This window comes from Phodopus roborovskii, unplaced genomic scaffold, assembly GCF_943737965.1.
Source record: "Phodopus roborovskii unplaced genomic scaffold, PHOROB, whole genome shotgun sequence".
NCBI classification, from domain to species: domain Eukaryota; kingdom Metazoa; phylum Chordata; class Mammalia; order Rodentia; family Cricetidae; genus Phodopus; species Phodopus roborovskii.
This window is the reverse complement of record NW_026126629.1, coordinates 7,158,390-7,167,528: the sequence shown is the minus strand read 5'-3', so window position 1 is coordinate 7,167,528 and position 9,139 is coordinate 7,158,390.

The window sequence follows — 9,139 nt, the reverse complement described above, 5'->3', positions numbered from 1 at the left end:
CATATGAGAGATGTGTCAGCTAAGCTTCTATTCCTATTGTTGTGATTAAACAAAATCAACTTGGGGAAGAAAGAAGATATTGCAGCTTATATACAAGTCACTCTCCATCACTGAGGAAACTCAGGATAGAAACCGAAGGCAGAAATCTGGAGACAAGAGTTGAATCAGAAACCAAGGAAGAATGATGCTTGCTGGCTTTCTCTTTATTTAGCTCTCAGACTGCTTTCTTATACAACTTAGAACCACCTACATAGGGTGGCACCACTCATAATGGCCCCACCCATCAATCATTAACTAAGAAAATAACCTACATTCTTGCCTATTGGCAATCTGGATGGAAGCATTTTCTCAACTGGTGTCCCTCTCCATAAATAATTCAAATTATGTCAAGTTGACTAAAAGAGGGACATTGACTACTTGTCCACTTGACACACAAAGACATCACTGTTAAACTCTAACTTTTCCCTTTTTTGTTACAAAGTTAATGTGACAATATAAAACATTCCAACTCTTAAAATCCCCAGTCTTTAAAACTTTTCAGCACTTGAAAGTACAAATCATTTTAAAATATTCAAAATCTCTTTGACAAATCCAAGTCTCCCTAAAATATCCAGCACTTCTCAAAAAAATATCCAGTGCCACTCCAAAATATCCAAAATCTCATAACTGAGGCTTCCTGTACAATCAAAATAAATTACATACTTCTTTGCTACAAACAACCAGGGCAACAGTCCCAACCAAAGCAAAGCAAAACCAAAGTCCAACAAGGTAAAAAGCTCAGTGCCAGTCCTCTGGGACTCACTCATGGTCTTCTGAGCTCCAAAGGGTTTGCGCAACCATTTTCCATGGCTCTGCCATCCATATCACACAGAGCTTGTCTTGTACACTCAAGGTAGTTCCAATATACCTGCTGCTGCACTAGTGGTCATCCCACAGTGCTAGCATCTCCAAAATGCTGGACTTTCCACCAAATCTGAGGCTGCATCTCCACCTACAGCTTCTTTTGGCCTATTCATGGCCTCAAACCCTGACACATGGTGCCAAATCTCAGCCTCTTTCTACCCCTTCATTTCTGGATTTCGAGACTGCATTTTCACCAATGGTCTCCCCTAGCTACTCTTCAGGAATTCCAACCCTGTCACAAAGTGGCAAGCTTCAGCTGTTCTCCATGGCATCTTCAATCCTGCAGCTTCCATGCTGCCCAAATCCATAGCATGTGAAAGATTCTTACACGTTACCAAGTTTGGCTGCCAGCATGAGATGCGGCCTTGACTCCCTCTGGACCACAGCTTCTGTGAATTGACCCTGAAGAAATAATCGCAGAAGATTTCACCCTAGCCACTTGGAGTTCCTGCAGGCAAGATCCTTGACCCCCAAATCCGGGCCCCTGCAAAAGAACGAGGTCTCAGCTGGAGAGCGCCAGTTTCCAGTGAGATCCCACTACCCTGCAAAACCTTCTCAAGTTCCAGCCCAGCCCTCGTCCTCTTCTGCCGGCTATTGGCCAGAGGTGAGTCTGGGCCCAATCGGGGCTGCCTGTCCCCTTCAACCTCTTTACCCCCCTCCCCCCGCCTGAACTCCCTGGATTGGCCCCTGATCCTGCTGCTCCTGTCTCCGGTCCCCTTTGAGAGCACCCTTGGAGCTCTGATACACCCCCACCCATCCCAACCTCCAGCCTACCCCCCCACCCTGTGCCCTACCCCACCTACGGTCCTGCCGCTCTGGTTGAGCACTGGGACAGAGGGTGGAGCCAACAGTCCACCCTACTTCGGAGACCTCTCGGAGCAACTCCGAACAAAGGAGACCTGACTATCCACGTGGGACCACCTGTAATTTCCACCGGCTTGGTCCCTGACCCCGCCTCCAGTCCTCTGCTGGAGTCCCAGGCCCCTCCCAGAGATCCGCCTATCTCTGCGGGTCCACTTGGAGTTCCTGCAGGCAAGATCCTTGACCCCCAAATCCGGGCCCTGCCAAAGAACGAGGTCTCAGCTGGAGAGCGCCAGTTTCCAGTGAGATCCCACTACCCTGCAAAACCTTCTCAAGTTCCAGTCCAGCCCTCGTCCTCTTCTCCCGGCTATTGGCCAGAGAGAAGCCTCCTAGAGAGCTTGGACCACACAGAGATACAGACATTGAATCTTTGATCCACATAAGCCCATCTGGGAAGGACCATAGAGAGAGGGAAGAGACACCACCAACACCTACAGGAAGAAACTATGGGAAGAAGGCAATACAAGAGAACACCTAACAACAGAAAGACAAACATGACACCACCAGAATCTAGGGAATCTACACCAACTAGAATGGAACACAACAACAAAGCAGAGGAAGCAGAAGGGTATGACTTAAAAATCACAAAAAAAAAAAAAAAAAAAAAAAAAAAAAAAAAAAAAAAAAAAAAAAAAAAAAAAAAAAAAAAAAAAAAAAAAAAAAAAAAAGGGGAGAGAGATAAAAATTTTAAAAAAAGGAGAAAGAAAAAAAAAAAAAAAATTAACAAGGTGGAGGGAAAGGGTTAAATTTTAAAAAAAAAAAAAAAAAAAAAAAGGGCACACCAAAGGGGGGGAAAGCTGGAAATTGAAAAGCTGGGCAAAAAATCGGAAACCACGGACACAAGCATAACCAATAGAATTCAAGAGATGGAAGAGAGAATCTCAGGCGCAGAAGATAAACTAGAAGAAATAGATTCATCGACCAAAGAAAACCATAAATCCAACAAATCCTTAACACACAATATCCAGGAAATGTGGGACACCATGAAAAGGCCAAACCTAAGAATAATAGGCATAGAGGAAGGTGAGGAAGCCCAGCTCAAAGGTGCTGAAAACATATTCAACAAAATCATCGAGGAAAACTTTCCAAATCTGAAGAAGGACATGCCCATGAAAGTACAAGAAGCATACCGAACCCCAAATAGGCTGGACCAAAGAAAAAAGACCCCTCGACATATAATAATCAAAACACCTAGCATACAGAATAAAGAAAAAATATTAAGAGCAGCGAAGGAAAAAGGACAGGTAACATATAAAGGCAGACCTATCAAAATTACACCTGACTTCTCCATGGAAACCCTCAAGGCCAGAAGGTCCTGGATAGATGTTCTAAAAGTATTAAGAGAACACGGATGCCAGCCTAGGCTACTATATCCAGCAAAACTCTCAGTCAATATAGATGGAGAGAACAAGATATTCAATGACAAAACCAGATTTTCCCAATATGTATCTACAAATCCAGCCCTACAGAAAGTATCGGAAGGAAAATTCCAACCCAAGGAAGGTAACTACGCCCACAAAAATGTAGGCAACAGATAATCCAACTACACCAGAAACCTAGGGTGAAGCAGAACAAATATATTCACAATACCACTGCCAACAACAAACCTAAATCAAACAACCATCAACAATCAATGGTCCTTACTCACCCTCAACATTAATGGTCTTAACTCACCTATAAAAAGACACAGATTAACAGAATGGATACGAAGACAGAATCCATCCTTCTGCTGCATACAAGAAACACATCTTAGCTCCAAAGATAGACATTACCTCAGGGTAAAGGGTTGGGAAAAGATTTTCCAATCAAATGGAAATAAGAAGCAAGCAGGCGTAGCTATCCTAATATCTAACAAGCTAGACTTCAAACCAAAACTAGTCAAAAGAGATGAAGATGGTCATTTCATATTCATCTCAGGAGAAATCCATCAACACAAAGTCTCAATTCTGAACATCTATGCCCCTAATACAAAGCCACCCACATTCGTAAAAGAAACACTACTAAAACTCAAAGCTCATATAAAACCTCACACACTTATAGTGGGAGACTTCAATACACCACTCTCAACACTAGACAGGACCACAAATCAGAAACTCAACAAAGAAACAAAAGAATTAACAGAAGTTATGTCTCAACTGGGGCTAACAGACATCTATAGAACATTCCATCCAAAGACAAAAGAATATACCTTCTTCTCTGCTCCACATGGAACCTTCTCTAAAATCGACCACATACTAGGAGACATAACAAACCTCAACAGATACAAGAGAATAGATATAGTCCCCTGTATCTTATCGGACCACCATGCTTTAAAATTGGAATTCAACAACAATACAAATAGCAGAAAACCTGCAAACTCATGGAAACTGAACAATGTGCAATTGCACCACTCCTGGGTCAAAGAAGAAATAAAGAAAGAAATTAAAGACTTTCTAATATTCAACGAGAATGAGGATACAACATACCCGAACTTATGGGACACCTTGAAAGCAGTGCTACGAGGGAAGTTCATTGCACTAAGTGCCCATATGAAGAAAACAGAGGATAGTCACATAAATGAATTAACAGCGCAACTGAAAACCTTAGAACAGAGAGAAGCGAATTCACCCGCAGGAGCAGACGCCAGGAAATAATCAACTTGAGGGCTGAAATCAACAAAATAGAAACCAGGAAAACAATACAAAAAATCAATGCAACAAAGAGTTGGTTTTTTGAGAAAATCAACAAGATTGATAAACCTTTATCCAAATTAACGAAAAAGCAGAGACAGAACATGCAAATTAACAAAATCAGAAATGAAATGGGGAACATAACAACAGACACAGAGGAAATCCAGACAATTTTCAGGTCATACTTCGAAAATCTGTATTCCACAAAAATTGAAAATTCAAAGGAAATGGACAAGTTTCTGGATAACTATCACTTACCAAAATTAAATCAAGAACAGACAAACAACTTAAATAGACCTATAACCCGAAATGAAATAGAAGCAGTCATCGAAAGCCTTCCAACGAAAAAAAAATCCAGGGCCAGATGGATTCAGTGCAGAATTCTACCAGACATTCAAGGAAGAACTAATACCACTACTCCTCAAACTGTTCCACAAGATAGAAACAGAAGGTTTATTGCCAATCTCTTTTTATGAGGCCACAATAACTTTGGTACCCAAACCTCACAAAGACACAACTAAGAAAGAAAACTACAGACCAATATCCCTGATGAACATCGATGCAAAAATACTCAATAAAATAATGGCAAACCGAATTCAAAAATACATCAGAGAAATCATCCACCATGATCAAGTAGGCTTCATACCTGGATTGCAGGGATGGTTTAACATACGAAAATCTATCAACGTGATCCACCATATAAACAAACTGAAAAAGAAAAACCATATGATTATCTCCCTAGATGCAGAAAAAGCCTTCGATAAAATTCAACACCCTTTCATGATAAAGGTATTAGAGAGGTCAGGGATAACAGGAACATACCTAAACATAATAAGAGCAATATACAGCAAACCAACTGCCAACATCAAACTGAATGGAGAGAAACTTAAGCCAATTCCTCTAAAATCAGGAACAAGACAAGGCTGTCCTCTCTCTCCATATCTCTTCAATATCGTACTAGAAGTTCTAGCTAATGCTATAAGACAACAAAAGGAGATCAAGGGCATCCAAATTGGAAAGGAAGAAGTCAAACTGTCTCTATTTGCAGATGATATGATAGTTTACATAAGCGACCCAATAAACTCTACCAGGGAACTCCTACAGCTGATAAACACCTTCAGCAAACTAGCAGGATACAAGATAAACTCAAAAAAATCAGTAGCCCTATTTTTTTCAGACGACAAAGAGGCAGAGAAAGAAATCAGAGAAACATCACCCTTTACAATAGCCACAAGCAACATAAAGTATCTTGGTGTAACGCTTACCAAACAAGTAAAAGATCTATATAATAAGAACTTTGTGACTCTAAAGAAAGAAATTAAAGAAGATACCAGAAAATGGAAAGACCTCCCATGCTCTTGGATAGGTAGGATAAACATAGTAAAAATGGCAATCTTACCAAAAGCAATCTACAGATTCAATGCAATCCCCATTAAAATCCCACCACAATTCTTCACCGACCTTGAAAGGATAATAATTAACTTTATATGGAAAAACAAAAGACCCAGGATAGCCAAAACAACCCTATACAATAAAAGAACATCAGGAGGCATCACCATTCCTGACTTAAAGCTCTACTACAGAGCTATAGTTCTGAAAACAGCCTGGTATTGGCATAAAAATAGACAGGTAGACCAATGGAATCGAATTGAAAATCCTGATATTAATCCATGCACCTATGAACACCTGATTTTCGACAAAACAGCTAAAATGATACAATGGGGCAAAGACAACATCTTCAACAAATGGTGCTGGCACAATTGGATGAGGGTGTGTAGAAGACTGCAGATAGACCCATGTCTGTCGCCATGCACAAAACTCAAGTCCAAATGGATCAAAGACCTCAACATCAATCCAGCCACATTGAACCTCTTAGAAGAGAAAGTAGGAGGTACCCTTGAACAAATTGGTATAGGAGACCGCTTCTTGAACATAACTCCAGGGGCACAGACACTGAAAGAAACAATTAATAAATGGGACCTCTTCAAACTTAGAAGCTTCTGTAAGGCAAAGGACACAGTTGACAAGACCAAACGGCAGCCCACTGACTGGGAAAAGATTTTCACTAATCCTATATCCGACAAAGGGCTGATCTCCAAAATATACAAAGAACTCAAGAAACTAGTCAACAAAACACCAAATAACCCTATTAAAAAATGGGGTACAGAACTGAAGAAAGAATTCTCAATGGAGGAAATCAAAAAGGCTGAAAGACACTTAAGAAAATGCTCCACATCCTTAGCTATCAGGGAAATGCAAATCAAAACAACTTTGAGATACCATCTTACCCCTGCCAGAATGGCTAAAATTAGAAACACCAGTGATGACTTATGTTGGAGAGGATGTGGAGAAAGTGGAACACTCCTCCACTGCTGGTGGGAGTGCAAACTCATACAGCCACTTTGGAGATCAGTATGGCGGTTCCTCAGGAAAATGGGAATTAGTTTACCACAGGACCCGGCAATCCCCCTCTTAGGCATATACCCAAAGGATTCACATCAATGCAACAAAGACATCTGTTCAACTATGTTCATAGCAGCACTATTTGTAATAGCAAGAACCTGGAAGCAACCTAGATGCCCTTCAATTGAAGAATGGTTAATGAAGATGTGGCACATCTACACAATGGAATACTACTCTGCAGAAAAAAATAATGGTATCTTGAAATTCGCAGGCAAGTGGATGGCACTTGAAGAAACCATCCTGAATGAGGTAACCCAGTCACAAAAAGAGGAACACAGTATGTACTCACTCATATATGGATTTTAGACCTAGATCAAATGATCACCAGCCTATAATTCACATCACCAGAGGAACTAGGATACAAGTTGTATTCTAAGAGATTCATATAAAGTCCCTCACAGAACTGGGAAGGGACAAGTCCCCCAGACCTCAGGTATAGTGGGTGAGGACAGCTAATGGAGAGAGAAGTAGGAGAAAATGAGAGGGAGGAGAGGAAGGCATGTGTGACTAGGAGGATTGAGCCTGGTTAGGAATGGAAAATAGGAAAGAGAGAGAGAGACAGAGACAGAGAGAGAGAACATAAAAGAGGGAGCCAATATTGGTTTGAAGAGAAAGTTGAACACAAAGAAAGGTCGAGGGAACTACAAGACTGCTCCCAACTAACAATCTCAGCTTCCGTGGAAAGGCTATCATAAATGCCCTTCCCGGAGAGTGAGATCAACAACTAACTTCTCCATGGAGTCCTCAACTAATGCCTGTTGAAAACAGGAGCAAACACCCATACATAAACACTGAGTCAAACTAGAACCCAGAAGCAGATGGAGAGGACAAGACCATGCGGTAGAAGTACATAGAGACAGCTTACCTGAACAAGGAGGAGCTAAGGGCCACTAGACTGATAGCTGGGAAGCCAACAGAGGTCTGACTCGGACTCCCCTGAATATGGGTCTCAGCCAGAAGGTCTGAACAGTCTAAGAGACCTCAGACAGTGGAGCCAGGATGTATCCCTGGTGCACAAAAGGACTTTGCAAACATATCCCCCATGGAGGGATAACTGCCTTATTCTAGAGATAGGAGAGAAGCCCTAGTCCCTACTTCACAGGACCTGTCAGATCTACATGACCCCAACTGGATGGCATTCCCCTACATATTGTATTGTGGTGGGGGGTTGGGAGGGGAGGGTGTTTAGAGTGCATGGGAGAGGGTAGAGAGGGCAAAAGGGAGGGAAGGAGGGAGGGAGGGCTTGGGGGGAGGGAGGGAGGGAGGGAGAGGGAACTGGGATCAACATGTAAAATAATAATAAAAAAAAAAAAAAAAAAAAAAAAAAAACGCTTTGACTCCAAAATTTAAGTTGAAGAACAAGTTACTGGGGAAAAGTATTTCTATTTTTGTTTCCACAGAAAATGAAAAGATGTGGATTCCTTCCAGACTAATGTGGTTTGATCACACCAGACCGCCTGAAACAGAGTACAAGCTGATCCTACATTCCAAACAGCTGGACAAAACAGCCCTACAGACTACAGCTAGGATATCTGAATCTTCTTCGAATCCCCCAAGACAGCGCCCCTTACCAGCAGGAAGTAGTTTGGAAAGAACGACGCCCAAATTCCCAAATATTGTGTATAAATGTTTGTTTTCATTTAATTGGACTTTGTTATATAAAATTAAATAAAAAATACTCTATATGCAAAAAAAAAAAAAGAAAGAAGAAAAGAAATGGTAAATGAAAAAAAAAAAAAAAAAGAAGATTTCACCCTAATGATGCTGGTTTCCTATTAATAATAGCTGATTTCTCAGACCCAGCTTATCAGTGTAAATTGTCCCAGTAAAACAAGGTTTCACTTCAGTGGTAGTGGTCCCTTTGTAATCACAACTGATTCTTTAGCCCTAGCTGGCCAGAACCACTTATTCTCAATTCAAAATATCACACAAACAGCCCCAATACAGTCTTTAAGGGACGGTCAGACTTTCCTCTGAAGCTTCACAAAGCAGGCCTACATCATCTGCATTTCTCTCAGTACTCTTTCAAACTCCCACAGAACAGACTGAGTGCTGAGCACTCATAGCTTCTTCAGCCCAGGGAAATGTTACCACAAGAGAGAATATGCAGCATTTCTGGGTCTGGGTCTTGGTTACCTCACCAAGGACATTATCTCAGCTCTATTCATTTGCAAATTTCATAATTGCACCTTTCTTTACAGTTGAGTAAAATTCCATTGTGTATATGTGCCATATTTTCATCA